The following is a 17,624-nucleotide window of genomic DNA, read 5'->3' as shown; positions in this document are numbered from 1 at the left end:
AAAGCAAAGATACATCCAAAAGGGGGAGGGGTTCAGACAGGAGAAGGTATATGGAAAGTAAGAACAACCTATCAATTACAAACTAAATGAACCTAACGGTGGTTTCCCTCTTACGAAACACTGGAGTTGTAGCGGTGATCTCTTTAATTACTTATGTTTCCCTACTCCGAAACACTGGAGTTGTAGCTGTGATCTCTTTAATTACTTATATGCCTCTGCGTCCAGAGACAAAAGTGAGGTGGCGAAGTGGTGTATGTAGGTGTATATATATATTTTTATATTACTCCACAGGACCCATACACCAGCGTCCAAATCAAACCAGAGTCAAGGGCATCACAAAGATCGTCTGAAGATTCCAAAAATATTAATCACTTATACCTAGGGCTAAGTGAGAGCCCCTCGACATCTACTGAGCCGAGGGTGAGGCAGGATGAAGAGTAATCCTTCAAGAATAACAGTATATCCAAGCAAGCATTTCGTAGCAAATCCAACAGTCACCAGGAGTAATGAGGCTCAGAGATCAACTGATTCCTTCAATCGAAAGCATCTCCGACACAGCCACGGTGACTGCACCACTCACTCACAAATATATGAAAAGACTGAATGGTCATTAGTGGCAATTACCAAACAGACAAACCACCGGGGAGGAGGAAAAAAAAAAAAAACTAAACGGATAATACAGTTTTTATACATAACAAACAAACAAGAATAATAAAATAACACCAACAACCAAGAATAAAATATCACAACAAAGTGGACAATGGTCAAAGTCCCAGGCTCCACGGAAATGGAAAGGTTGATCCTATTATCTTGTTGTTTTATCAGTGAAGATTTCTACTTTCTGACATCTGTATCGACAACTGCTCTTGTATAAATTTTGGGATGATATCCAATCCATGGTATGGTTTGTGTTATTTATATGATGGAAAATTGCCGAACTATGTTGAGTGCTTATGTTGAGTTAATATTCCGAGAGAGATTTTCTTGTGAATACATAATATGACTTATCGCAATCACTACAAGGGATTTCATAAACTCCTACGTCTTTAGAAACTAGTTCCTGCTAAACGTTAATTAAGGATTTCCCCAATGTATTCGGATAAGTGAAGATGAAAGGGTTGCATTGGCCTAAGGTTTGTGTGATCTCTCGTAAATTACCCACGTGATTGGGTTATGATTTTTCCTTTTCTTTGATTTTTGTGTATTTGTAAATAAATGCTCTTTGCTTTATGTATGGCTTTTTCTATTATGTGCTTGGGGTATTTCAACCAGATAAGTTGATTTCTGATTGTTTCAAGTTCTTTGTTAAGAAAATCTGGGGTGCAAATTCTCAAGGCTCTGAGAAATAAGTTAATTGCTATACCGAGTTTAACTGAAATGTCATGATTGATGTAAAAATGTATGTATGAAGGTAAGAATGTCGCTTTCCTGAAGACAATGAATTTGTAGTTATTATTAGTTCTGACAATTAAGACATCTAAAAAGGTGATTTGGTTGTTGTTTTCCCATTGTACTTTAATTCTATGCTCGGGACAAGGAATTTAAAATGTCTTCTACATAACGAAGCCGAACCAAAAAAAATCATATCTGCAGGTTTGATTTGGTTTATAATTACTTTTTCGAAATACTCCATATATAAGTTTGCTGACACAGAACTAAGTGGACTTACCATACTGCAACCGGAATATGAAGTACTGATTATATCTATAGAGTCAGTACTGATAAAGCATATACACAAAGTATATATAATTTGCATCCTTAGATTTGCTAGATATTTTCGTCGCACACCTTTGGGAGAAAGTAGTGCGAAGGTACAGCTGTCTTTTAGCACAAAAAGAGGACATTTTAAATTTCTGTAGATGTCATTTGGTTATGGTGTGCAACAATCACATTTACGAGAATGATAAATTCTGTTTTTGGTTCCATATGTCACATCCTCTCGCATAATTATTTCCTTGAATTTTTGGAAGAACATCTTCATACGTTAGAAGACTGGCTCAGAAAAAGTTGAGATATTACATTTGCTGATAAAGCAGTCCAAATGCGATTTTTTAAAGAAGAATGAATTTAGTCCGGGGATAGATTTTTTTCAAAAAGGGGATGGGTTTAAGGAAGGTAATGCATATGGAGTCTACAGTTAAAAGATTGCAAAAATTTTTGGCATGACTGGCTATTGCCGTAATTTTTGTGTATAATTACTCTGTAGTAGCATTGATAAATTCATTGGCCTGCGCTGTTTTCAAGGTCTAACATGTGATACTGATTTTAGCCCAGTTTTTTACACTGAATTAAAAAATCATGCTCATTTTACTCAATCAGATCAAGTTATTGAAATATTAGCACATTAAAAATATCCTAAATTCCAATGTATTTGTAGGCGAAAGAAACACAATATTGAGAATATTAGACTGATTTATTCACAGAAGGCTTACAAAATATTTTGAATAGATAGCAAGAAGAGTATAATGAACACATCTCTTGTTGTAGACATCAATAATGGCTTCCTTAAATGGTGGCTCACTCACTGACCTCTCCTTACTTCGTTTTGTTTCTACTGATGACACGCAGCTTTTTGTGGCATTTGATAGTCAATGAAAGGATTCTTTTGAAATTTACTTTCAGGTTCTTTGAAAATGTCACGGTTGTCTTCTCTCTGCTTGCTGCCTTCAGTTATTGTTATATGCGCATAGCACCAGATGTTATAAGATCTTAAGAGTTTCTCACACTCAAAAAAGCAGTTATCAGCTTGGAAATCCATGACACCTGAAAAAATAACGATTTGTGGAATTTCTGAAAGTTCAAATCTGATATTAGGTAGTCTAAGTTAATTGTTATACATGTTTGATTTGGCAGGAATTTTAAGAATCACTACCTTCTATCCTTTGAACTATACACTCAATATCTGAATTAAGGGAATTTATTAGAATTCTGTAAGTCTTGACCTGTAATTGATTTGTAAAGATCCTCCAAAGAAGAACTGCTGCCTCTTTAACAAATCCCTACTGTTTAAAAAGGAAAAGCTTTACTTGGGACTTGGGAAGGATTATGTAGCAATTGTGTAAAAAGACGACTCAAAACATGGTTCATTAGAAAGAAAGAAAAAGAAGCTACCTTCAATTAGGCATAAGATTTTATGTATCTTCTATTTCACAAAGTCAGTGGATTTCATTCAACAGTGGTTGATGCAAACCTGTATAAGATAAAGGAAACCTTATAACATAAGTGATTTATAATCATCCTACGCTTTGTCTAGGTCTATGTTTCTTAGATAAGCATCTAGTATGGCAGCCATCTTGAATTTCCAAAAAGATGGTTATCGTTCAAAATTATTCAGACACATCTAAAACCATGAACAATATTCTGTCTATATCGGTTCCCATGAAATCTTGAAGAAAGATGGTGGCCATCTTGAACTTCTAAACCATGATGTCAGTCACTGAATATGCATATGCAAATGTAATTCATCAAAGTATGAATTAAGCGATATTTGCCACATTTTTGCCAATCAAACTGGCAGGTCTGAGAGATTTCCTGAACTGGTATATCTAATGGTGGCCATCTTGAATATTTCAATTTCCCCAAGGGTGGTATCCATCAGAATCTTCATCTGGGGCATCAAAGAGTCAAAGTCCACTCCAAACAACTATGCACTGCACAATGCACACCTTGGCTAAAAACTGGGACTTGGCACCCAGACTATCACGTGTGTGCATATTACCCCGTATAATACCAAGCTACGTTTGTTTCCTAAATCTGTTTTATGCGTAGAGCGTCGATCACTGGAGTGGCAACCTCCCTGCTGAGCATGCGACCTTGGGCGGCCATATTGAAAGGTCTCGGTCCAGCTCATAGTTTTATACTTTATTACTCATGTTATTTTTCTACTAATTATTATATCGTTTTTACTATTATTATTAGCTTATTAGTATTACTATTAATATTATCAATTTTACTATTGTTATTACTGTTATTATTGTTGCTGGTATTATTATTATTATTATTATTATTATTATTATTATTATTATTATTATTATTATTATTATATTACCGGACCCAATTTCACAGAGAAATATTGCCTTGCAAAAACAGGTTGGCCTAAGCACTCCAGCCATTTTGACCAAGGCCTAAGCATCTGCTATTGGATCTAAGTAGTGTCTAACATAAATGGTTCCTGTAAATTACAGGACTTTCTTTCTTTGCTTACAGCCTCTAAAAATTAACTAAACAGTACTATACAATCACTAAACACTAGCATTCAAAATGCACTTACGCTCGCCAAACACTCACACTCACTAAACACACGCTCACTAAACACACGTTTACTAAGCACTCACACTCGCTAAACACTCACATTTAACATACACTCACACTCAATAACACTAAACACTCGCTGAATAGTCAACACTCACTAGGCACTCAATATACACTAACCGCTCAATAAACATCATAAAACACTAAACCCTCACTAAACTACTCACTGTACCTCAAAAACCCAGTAAACATTAAAAAAATAACTCACTTAATCCTAGACATTCATTAAACACTAAACAATCACTAAGCATTCACTAAGCACGCACTATACACTAAACACTCACTAAAAACTATATGCTCACGAAACCCTAAATGCTCATTTAACCTCTAAACACTCATTACACACTAAACAGCAAATGAACATCCACTCATCACTCATTAAACACTCACTAAACACTTACACACTAAGCCTCCATTAAACACTAACATTCACAAGACACTCGCCGAACATTCACTGAATAATTACTTAACATTCACTAAACACAAACATTTACAAAACATTCACTGAATCCTAAACACACACTAAACATTCACTAAACCTCAAACACTCACTGAATGCTTATGCACTAAACATTGGCTAAACACTAACATTCACAAAATATTCACTAAACCATAAGCACTCACTAAACACTCACTGAATACTTAAGCAGTAAACATTCACTGAATACTTAACACACTTAACATTCACTAAAACACTAACCTGCACTAAACATTCACTAAACCCTAAACACTCATTGAATGCTTACACTAATTCACAAAATATCACTAAACCCTATACACTCACTAAACATTCACTGAATACTTACACAGCAAACATTCACTGAATACTCACACACTAAACATTCACTAAACACTAACATGCACTGAGCCCTAAAAGCTAAAAATTTACACACTAAACATTCATTAAAATCTAACCATTCACTGAATGCTTACACATTAAACATTGGCTAAACATTAACATTTCACAAACATTCACTAAACCCTAAACACTCACTGAACTCTTACACAGTAAACATTCATTAATCACTGGCATGAACTAAATCTTCATTAAACCCTATACACTCACTAAATACTTGCACACTAAACATTCATTAAATCCTTAAACACACTAATCATTCACTGAATACTTTCAAACTAAACAGTCACTCAACATTCACTGAAATATAATACACCCATTTCATACTAAGCATTTTCACAAAACATTCACTAAACCCTAAACACTCAGTAAAAAATCACTAAATACGTACACACTAAACATCACTAAACCCTAAATTGAACATTCACTAAACCTAAACATTAGCTACACACATATTCTCTTAAACATTAACAATAAAAAGAAAGTCACAATCCCTGTTGGTCAGGGCTGTTAGGGGGGGAAATAGGGTGTTCGGTTCAGATTGTTGCAAAAGCACCAAATTTGGACCAAATATCTTCATACAATAAACTATTGATTTCTGCCGGGAGCCAAGACAGAGGAGGTCTGGGGACTGAGTAATACTGAGATGAAACAACAGATGCCATCTCTTGATTTATTCCAGTATTTTTCAATTATAGGCCATTAGTTTTGAGAAGCGTACAATTTCAACAGTTTTAGACCTTCCGATGTATTACAATATCAATAATGCTTAGCAGAATATAATAATAAAATAACGAAAAGTGACATTTGATAGATTTTTATATAAAAAAAAATAGATGGATTATACATATAAAAAAATGATACAATATTCGTCATAATAAAGTAAATAAAAACGGTTGGTTACAATCAATATTTTTAATATTTTTACTCTTTAATCTCATGAAACTAATGCAAAAACCAAAATACTTTATAATTTGTTCAGTGTTCTTAACAGAAATATTGCAACTGATAAGAATAAGTTGACTAGTGTAGCTTTTATAACAAAGTTTACAATACTTCAGAATCGATTTTTCGAATTGAATCTTCTAAAATATTTATGCATTTCCAATATCGCTTGCAAAGTCTGCTTCTTTTTCATATTTTTGGATTCCGATATTCTCCGTTCCAAAAAGGTAGGTCTACTGCCTAATGAATATATAGGTATGACGATAATCCTTCTTGGATGAACTCATAAGGATTTATTTTCAGCATACTTCAGGAATCCTACTCCTGGAATGACGCTCCTTACTCTGCACCTAATTCACATAAAGGTTGTTCCTCGTAGGCTGTAGTGCCGTCAGTGCACCTCATGCAGTGCACTGCAGGCATTACTTAAGGTTCTTTGCAGCGTGCCTTCGGTCCGTAGCTGCAACCCCTTTCGTTCCCTTGAATGTGCCTCCTTTCATATTCTCTTTCCTCCATCTTACTTTCCATCCTAACAATTCACGGCGCAACTGCAACGTTCTCCTGCCGTTACACCTTTCAAAAACCTTTTACTGTCAATATCCGTTTCAGCGCTGAATAGGTCCCAGTGCTTATACTTTGGCCTAAATTCTATATTCAATTCAATAATAAAGGTTTGTTTCCACAGAATGGCAGATTTTATATATTAAAAAATGGTATATTTAACTAATCTCCTAATTCTTTCAGTATTCAGTGATTTTTCTGCTACCAATGAGGTGCAACTAAATTACTTTTATCTTGATGAGGAATAGCCATTCCATGTTCCCCTAATTCAGTCACTCGTATTATAATTATACTCAAAGCTTTCTCTGAAGCGTAAATAGAAGCCGACAATAGTTCTATGTATGGAAAGTCTAAAGAAATGCAGAACAACGATACTAATGTTTTTGTTCTTTTCCATCAAGAACATAACACAATATAAAGGCTTATTGGTAATATAAAATAACAATCTCCCAACATGCGCAGCAATCATCCAAAGCAGCTTTTCTCTATGGAGGTGTGTGTGCATGCGTGTGTGTGTGTGTGTGTGTGTGTGTGTGTGTGTGCGTGTGTGTGTACTGGCGTTCGCTTTTGCCTAGGAACTTTCCATTTAATGCCTCTCCTATCTTCAATCGATTGCTCTAGCGTATTTTTGCTCTGTACTTTCAATAATCATCTTTCATAAAGATCTATCATGGATGGCTCTCTGTTCTCGGTCTTCTTGGTTAATCTTTTCTTTCACTCGTTTTGTTTCTGTTCATTGATATATATTGAGTGATTGATTTACATCTCTTCTTTGACTTCTTACTTCGCTTGAACGATGTAATTTTATTTCTCGTTTATTGTTCCACATGAAGAAATTTTCTTTATTATTGCAGTTTTACGTGTTATGTTCTTTGCGCCAATTACAAAACAGATAGATCGAAATGTATGAAACCGGTGCTACTAGGTCTAGTGTGTTGGGTGCTACTAGGTACTAGTGTGTTGAATGCGATGAAATGTGAACAAACAGAAGAAAGTGTTCACATTTTATGTTCACCTCTCTCTCTCTCTCTCTCTCGGGTAAACTTTCTCTTGGCCGAGCGAGAGCCGATACTCGTATTCAGGCCACGCAGACACGACCCACTTCATAACTCTCAGGCTTGGTGGCCTCCTGTTTCACAAATTTTTATTATAATTTTTTTGTTTACATATAAAAAATTAGTGTGCATGGTCGTGCAGTTTTTAGACATGATCTATAGCGATCTTATAATCAATATATGCCCCTGGCTATATCAATTTCTAATTCATAGGAACTGCGCGGTTAAAGTCATGGGTAGACAATCAACTGGAAAATATGCAAATTAGTCTGTTTTTTTCTCTCTCTCCAAGAAATCGCAGTAATCGGACCTTATGCAACATACTGTACCTCTTCTTGTATCCGTGTGCAAGGATCTCACTCATTTTGCCCATCAAGAAACCGCCCTCTCTATCGAACGCGCGCGCACATCCATCCATACATACACACACACACACACACACACACACATATATATATATATATATATATATATATATATATATATTATATATATATGTGTGTGTGTGTGTGTGTGTGTGTGTGTGTGTATGTGTGTGTGTGTGTGTGAGTAATTAAATTCTTCTGTTAAAACATGATACGTCTCTAGTATAAAAGGGCCATTAAAACACTGTTTTAAAGCAAAGGACTATATTTCGGTGGACTATCTTCCACTACTTGATAAGGATGGAAGTAGGTCCACGGAAATGAAGTTCTTAGCTTTATTCAGTGTTTTAATGGGCCTTTTATACTTGAGATATATAAATGTACATATTATATATATATATATATATATATATATATATATATCTATATATATATATATATTTATCATCACGTTGGAAGAATGCTGTAATCATTAAAGTTCCAAAGAAAGGAGATCTGGATATTTGTGGTAACTGGAAGGGAATTACTTTGTCTGCTGCTTGAATACCCAAGCGGACTGGAGCGCGCGCTAGTCCCGGCAGAATATTTCCCAAGTCTGGAAGTGTTTAGGGATGGGGAAAATTAGAACCAATCAAAACGTGTGGAGCCGATCCATGACATCACAAGCCACGCCTTTTAGCTCCCTCCTCAGTCCTATATCCATTATTGCCGCCAGTCACGATGCCGAAGAAATACTTTCTTCTCGATTTTAGTCAGATATATCTAAACATAATGCAACACTAATTTAACAACCATATATTCTTCAAATGAGATACACCGTGAAATATATTATGCGTTGTTGGCTTCTCCCTCTTGATAAATAATATTCTTACATCGCGAATTTCTAAATTATATACTTGAAAATGCATGTTTAAAGCCATTTATAAAGAGTTGCGATAGCTCATGGGATGAATCGAACAATATACAAGATGGTAAAAATAATGGTATCTGATCTGTTTGTAGGGGAAAATATAGAGAGTGAGTAGGCTTACACTACGGATTTCTATAGAAATATGCTATTCCGTAGTAATGCACATTACTGGACATTGTATAAAAGCAATATACTAGTCACTATTAGGCCATTAACAGGAATCAGACTGATATAACCCCTACTATTTACAAGGACACAGTATCAGCTTCATTCATTAAATCATTTCAAGAGCTAATGTGCCCTTAAGGAAACCTACGGTATTGTTGTTTTGGTGATCTAAGTTAGCCTGACGTAACCAAATATAGTTACGTGACAAACTCATCCTGTCAGTGGCTAAGGTGTACTTGATAAGCCGTAGTAAAAAAAAATTGCCTTTTTGAGGTGGATTCCGTTTTGATAAAACCTTCCTGACTGGTCCTTGTCATTCATTGTGTACAAATATGTTAAAAGTTTTTATTGAAAATTTTTTGCTTATATTTTTACTTTTCATACATTGTGTACAAACAAATAAAAAGTGATAATATAATTCAGTATTGAATATCTTAGGCAAGCCCTTACGTGATTTTTGCTTAAAATTAATTGTGTACAAAGAAAACACCGACTATTTAATATTCTTAGCAAACCATTCGTACTTGTCATTCATAGTGTGCAAAGAATCAAAATGAGTATTTCATTAGTATGTAATACTTTTAGCAATTATAGAAGTACAGAATACAACCTATTTACGGAGTTACAGTAGACTTTTTACTAAGCTGAACTAGAGCAGAATTGATGCATAAATTTATTAGAACTGCGATATGCTTTAAAGTAATTATGGATGATACTTTTTTTTCAACTCTTTCAACAGAAAATTTTATACAAATATTCAACATGTATTAATTAAAGCCAGGGATAACGGTAGTATATGAGTAGACTACTATTTTTTCATCCAAGCTCACACTCAATGGCCAAATGTATGCCTTAAATTAAGTGCATAATTTTTTTTTTTACATATGGATTTTTGGCATTATGCCAAGCACTGGGGTAACTAAGGCCATTCAGCGCTGAAACGGAAATTGGCAGTAAAAGGTTTGAAAGGGGTTACAGGAGGAAAACCTCAAAGCAGTTGCACTATGAAGCAATTGTTAGGAGAGGGTGGACAATAATATGGAAGAATGAGAATATGAACGTAAGTAACAGTAAAATTGATAAAAGTAGTTGTAGCTAGGCGCCGAAGGGACGCTGCAAAGAACCTTAAGTAATGCCTACATTGCCCTTACGGGGTGCATAAATTTGTCATCAAAACTGTATCCTCCACATTTCTTTCAAGCATAAGGCAATTATCATTTTAGTTCTGTACATAATACCCTTTTATAGCCTGAAACAACAGGCAGTAACGCCTGAAAAACATTCCATGCTCCATGCTTTTAAAATCGTCACTTTCAAAGTCCAAGATGGAAGTTCTTGGCCTCCTGTCTGTAGTCTGTAGTGCTAATTACAGGTTATATACCATAATTTTAACTATACCATCAATTTTACCATCTTTTATATTGTTTGAATTATCTCATGTGTTATCGCAACTCTTTCTAAATGGCATTAAACACGTATTTTCAAGTAAATAATTTAGCAACTAGCAATGAAAATATTATTTATGCAGTAAATATCGACTTTGCGAGTAGGAATTAAGAGGCCCTGAGCACTATTGCCAATTGGGAGAAGCCAATGATGCTTGATATATTTCAGTGTATCTCATTTGAAGAATATTTTGTTTGTTGAATTGGTGTTGCATTATTTTTAGGTATATCTGACTAAAACGTATAGGTCATACAAGCCGTAAATTGTGAAATGGGGAAGTTTTTCTTTGGGATTGTGACTGGCAGTAATGGCTAGGAGACCTTAGTGTAGCCAAAAGGCGTGGCTTGTGACGTCATAGATCAGTTCCACGTGCTTTGATTGGTCATAATTCTCCCCATCCCTAAACTCTTCCAGACTTGGGAAATATGTGTCCCGGCAGGACCGAAGTCTAAAAGGAGAGCAGGACAAACTCGAAGCCAGTTGTGTACATGTAGTATAGCCAGCTTAAGTTTTACAAATGTTTGAGTAGTTTCTAATGCTAAAATACTCAGGCTTGGAGAGCCTACAGACAGTACACAAATTTTATCTCCGAGGAGAGGTGATTCTTACCTTTTAGTAAACCTCCTCGCCGATCCAACATATGTCTCAGAGTTACACCTAGATATATATATATATATATATATATATATATATATATATATATATATATATATATATATATATTGTTGGAAGGTTAGCATCATATCCGATTTGAAATAACATACATTCTTAATTTTGTTCATAGTATTAATTTTTAATTTTATTGATAATTAAATAAAGTCAAAACTCGTCCCCCCCCAAATCAACAGTCCACTTCCATTAAGCGATTAACTCTTATTCCCTTCTTGTCTATTTTGCCTGTCTGTGAATTTGTGCCTGCAGCTACCTTGGGATCAAGAGAGAAAGTGTGGTGGCGTGGCTGCCATATTGGGTAACCCACCACATGTAGACCATGTGGGAGAGGTGTGGAAGAACAAGTAATGCCACCTAGCAGGATTCTGGCAAACTCTCCTCTGAGTTAATAAGAAGGTAAGAGCGCTGGGAATTGGCCTTAGACACTTCTGCTCCAGATGAGCAAGATCATCCACTCCCTTTGCACTACTGACACCACCTCTCTAGACGGCTGCTGTTAGCCTATGTATAGTGTCCCATTGCATAAATTTTCTCCCCTATTGGTGCCCCAAGGAACACTGACTCCATTCTTCTAGCAGGTAATTTGCCAGAGCCAAATTCCAGTAGTCAGTTAATCTCAGTCTGACCTAATTTCCTTTCATTTTCCTTAGTGATCCCTGTACTTTACTATAATTGCATTGTGATATAATTGTATTGTGTTAGCATTGAACTGTGATCTAGTGGTATTGTATTTCATCTGTGCTGCATTACAATTGCAGAGATTATCCAAGTTATGAAATAACGTATCTGTGTTGAGTTAATAAGCAGTAACACTAGTTCTTCCATTTCAAATTGCTCATTAACATAACTGCTTACCTTCATAATTAATCTGTAATGTAAGTGCTTCCCCCTTAAAGTGATTATTAACGTAAGTTATTCTTCATGCAATTGAGTCCTTTGTACCTTATGTACACATTCCTCAATCGATGTTCACGTGTACGACGCACCCTGCTCATTTCAAAATTGTTCTCGTAACAGGCTGCAAGTAAGCCGCTGTGGATTTTGGATTCTCGCCTTGTGTTGCCACCATTTCATCTGCTTCAAGATCTGACCCATCATTAATTAAAACCAATAGGATGTTATCTGTTCTTTAATATGATGATTGTGAGTGTAAATATAAGTAATTAAGCTAACCCTTAGAGTCTGAATAATCAATATCTACTCTGAAACAGGTCCTTAGCCTCATTTTCCTTTGGTGATTGTACCTCTCTATTGAGGTCAGATCCAAATACAAATCAGTCATCTGCAACAGCTGTGTACTCCCCAGGTACAATCCTAATAATATATATATATATATATATATATATATATATATATATATATATATATATATATAGAATGTAGATATACATATAAGTTTCTCGGTGTTAAATGCAGCACTTAGGACACCTTTCCAGCTTGCCTGATGGTAAGTGCACATAAGACCTTGGAAAATTTCATTACCGAACAAATTCCTTTTTAAATGTAAGATTATATATACATACACACACACACACACACACACATATATATATATATATATATATATATATATATATATATATTATATATATATATATGTCAACCCCACTATTAAATATATATCTCTTCCAGTGCGTTAAAGATATATATATATATATTATATATATATATATATTATTATATATATATATATATATATAATATAATAATATAAATATATATATAAAGGGAAAAGCAACAAAGGAAATTGAACCAATGGAGTGCTGCGAAGCCTTTCGGCTCTATATCCTTTACTTAGCAAAGTAAAAGACGTTGAGTCAAAAGTCCTTGCAGCACTCCATCGTTTCACTTTCCTTTGTGGCTTCTCCCTTTATTTATATATTCATCACCATTCAAAATCTTCGTGATTCATTATATATATATATATATATATATATATATATATATATATATATATATATATATATATATATATATATACGTATATATATATATATATATATATATTGCAAAAGGTATTTTAGGTGAGAGACGGCGGTGGTGGAGTGGGTAAAAGCTTCACTGAAGTTCCTGAATTTGTATGGTGTTCTGGTTCGCGCCTGGGCGCCGACAATTCTATTATCGCCTAATAAAATTCCCCTTCGGTTAAGCATATATGAAAATATATTAATTCCGAGGTAGAGTGAATTAGATATTAAAGGACATTTGTAGCTCGATGATAGCATATGAATCACGGTAATGTGATATGACTTATATATATATATATATATATATATATATATCTATATATACATATATATATGCAGCGGGTCATTGCTTAGTTGCGGATCTGCAGTCGCAGGATCAGTTAGCCACAGGTTTTTCCCTGGACCACTTCTCAGTCTATATCATGGGTATAAATTGCAGCATCACGGATATGTGTTATTTTTCTGTAGGCTAAGCCTGGCCACAGTGCAATAACCACCAACATACATGGAAAGATGCACACTGCATAAATTGACAATAAAGGTAATAAAACCATTTTGACCTTATATATAATTGGCATATCTTCATAATAAATTACTTATTCATGGAATAATTCCATATCAGTGAAACCAACCTTAACTCTGAGTGGTGAGCAAACAAAACGTAACCATCCAGTTATAGGATTGCATTCAAAGCTACCTTTATTTTTCTGTAACCTCAGAAATTTTGATAGTAGGGTAATTACAGTTGTAATAATATTTGGGATAAGAATAATTTTTAATTCGAAATTCATTATTTTGGTGGTAAATAACTTATCCTAACAATGGAGTCACATGGATAATTTACAAGAGATTACACAAACTTTACGCCAATGCAACCCTTTCATCTTCACTTATCCAAATACATTGGGGAAATCCTTAATTAATGTTCAGCAGAAACCAGTTTCTAAAGATGTTGGAGTCTATGAAATCCCCTGAAGGGATTGTGATAAGTCATACTATGGATTCACAGGAAAATCTCTCTCAGAAGATTAACTCAGCATATGCTCTCAGTTAGATAGGACAATATAGTCTGGCAATTTTCCATCATATAAATAACACGAACCATACCATGGATCAGAACTCAACACGAATTTTATACAAAAGCAGCTGTCGATACAAATGTCAGATGGTAGAATCTTCACTGATAAAACAACAAGATCAACCTTTCCAATGGAGCCTGGGACTCTGACCATATAGACAATATCTTCCTTAAGGCAACAATGAAGCAGATTAAGACAATTGACAGAACCAACAACAGCTTAGCAGCAACCCCAGGTATCACTTAAGGGCATATCTCCCACTATTTATTTCGCAACTGTAACTTCTTCTCTTTCACTACTTTATATGGGTGGAGTCAGTTCACCAAAATATAGTACTTAGCTTAAACCAGAGTGTTTTTAATGGGCCTTTTATACTTAATATATATATATATATATATATATATATATATATATATATATATATATATATATATTAACCCCCACCCCCATCAAAACTACGTGAGTGGCAACTCTTACCTTTCAGTAGCTAGTCGGTCTCTCTCTGCGGGCAATATCAAACTAGGCTAATGAGTTCATGTAAATACAAAAATATGCTATTTATTTCCCAAATCAGATGAACATAAAATGGAACAAAGTGATTAAAAAAATGGTCATATTTAAGAACTAGTCTGACCCACAAAAGAACTGTAAATTGTCATTCTACTCTCCTGAATTAGTCTAAGTAATCACCCCAAAATCTCAAATTGTCAACCTCTACATTTCGATAGTCAAACTTAGAGAATCCCGTCTCTAGAATAATGACATGGGACCCATCTGAAACAAAGAGACATATCCATTATATTCCCCACCACACAATGTTAAATAAATGTATACACTTCACACTTCTCTCTTTTCAAAGGCAACTGTTTCTAAGTCATTTAAATATGTGCCATACCTTTTTTGATGGGTCTGTACCAGCACCTGATGTCCTCTGAACCGTCTCCCTCCTTATCTCAAAAGAATGTGTGCTTTCTCTTAAGTGTCTCGAGCGGTTGGACCTATCATGCATCCGCCTCACCCTAAGATCCCACAGCAACAGATTGAGTGAGCATCAGCTCCACAACGGACACTCATCAAATTCCTTCGTTTCAGAGAAGGCTATCCCTAGGTGCTCTCTGTCTCCAAGCCAGAAAAGCTGATACCACGTAATTCACTGACACATTAGTTTCTTCTTTTAATATATATATATATATATATATATATATATATATATTATCATATATATATATATATATATATATTCTTTTTGAGTAAGGATACCTTAACGTGGTGAAAGGGTTTGTGTATCGCCCACGATCAGCAAAGCTGTACTAGTCAGAGCGGTTTGCTGTAAGCGATCAGACCAAAGTCTCCCACCATCACCGATCCACAGTGGCCGGGGTGGGGATGGAAACTGGCCAAACCCCACGGACATGAATACGACAACCCTGTCTCGGCATCCAGTCCCCAGTGGCAGTGGAACAACCTGCCCAAGGTGGCGGGCAGATACGTCCCACTGCAGGGGGTGGTAACAGAAGGGAATGGAAGGACATGTCTGAGGCCTTTGTTCTGCAGTGGACTAGCAACAGCTGATGATGATGATGATATATAAAAATAAATATTTATCTATATTTATTTATTATATTATTAATATTATTATATATGATATATATAAATATATTTATATATATATATATATAATATATATATATATAATATATATATATGACTTATGACTAATTGGGCTCCAAGAGCTACTCGCTTAGAATATTACTGGTGCTGTGCCCATGTTTTTAATCTAGTGATAATTGAGACTACAAAATTGATGCGTACCTGCAGTTTCCTTTTTCAATTTTGCTTCAGAATTTGGGCTACATTAAAAACATCACACAAGCGGATGGATAGAAGTTATAGGAAAACATCTAAGACAAGAAAAAATTAAACGATTACAGCTAATTGGAGTCTCCTATATTTGGATGCTTTAGGAGGGTCTCATGAAAAATTATGAAAGTAAGAAATCAAAACCATATAAATCTAGTCTTTTCATGACTAGATCAGATAAAGGGGAGGTGATAAAATTTGACATGTGTGTGATTAATGATAAATGTTTTACTATATGTCTGAATTATATGAAAGAAAACTTCGCTGTTAGTAGAAAATAGAAAACGTATAGAGCATGCAGGCTATATGTATCTTCCTGATATTTCGTTGAGGATATTTAATTGTTTGTACAGGTTTGTTGGATAAAATTTTTAGTCTGCAAACAATCCAAAATAATACTATTCTACATGTCATTAAACTCTTGATACGAGATTCAGCTCAGCAATTATGTATCTATATTTAGTATTACTTTACACTGTCAATCATATGTCTAAGTGATTTACACTTATTATTGAAAAAAAAACGTTCCAATAATGTGTCTTCTGTGTTTCCACTTATGCATTTCTAAATATTTTATTTATTTGTCCTGTAAACTATTAGAGTATTGTGGCTGAGGGTTGGATTGGACACCCCTTTGTCACCTGGTAGCCACAATTTTTAGACCCAGTCCGCCATTGAATGTGAATTTTATTCAAAATTGGGATTCGAATTATTATCTCTGGGGTTAAGCAGGGCTACACTCTCACAGTGCTTCCATCCCAACATCCCAAAAGTCATAGGTTCGAATCCTGACCATAGAAAATAAATAATTAATTCCATAATAAAAAAATATATATATATATATATATATATATACTATATATATATATATATACACATATATATATATGTATATATATAAATATATATATACTATATATATATATATATATATATATATATATATATATATATCTTCCTTTAAGGTCTTATACCTTACCAGGATTCGCATCTGTGTGCAGATTGAAAGGAGCCATGGAATTTAGCTACTGGAGAGGAGAAAAGAGAGAAGAAATGGCTGCTGGCCTAAATTTTGCCATATTCATTTTCTCTCTCCACACACACACACACACACACACACACACACGTACAGATAAAAAAAAAACTTTCAAGTACTTCATCTGGTGGAATGATAATAATAATTATAACAATTTGATTGACAAAATCAAGAAGAAAGTATCACTCATTGATGTCGCAATACCATGGGACACCAGCGTAGATGAGAAAGAAAGAATAAATGGATAAGTATCAAGACATGAAAATAGAAAGAAGAAAGGTATGGGATATGCCAGTGGAAATGGTACCATAATCACAGAGACACAAGGCACGATCCCAAGATCCCTGAAAAGGAACCTGGAAAAACTAGAGGCTGAAGTAGCTCCAGGACTCA

The sequence above is a fragment of the Macrobrachium nipponense genome, chromosome 32, assembly GCF_015104395.2.
Source record: "Macrobrachium nipponense isolate FS-2020 chromosome 32, ASM1510439v2, whole genome shotgun sequence".
Classification (NCBI taxonomy): Eukaryota; Metazoa; Arthropoda; class Malacostraca; order Decapoda; family Palaemonidae; genus Macrobrachium; species Macrobrachium nipponense.
Note: the sequence above shows the minus strand (reverse complement) of the source record.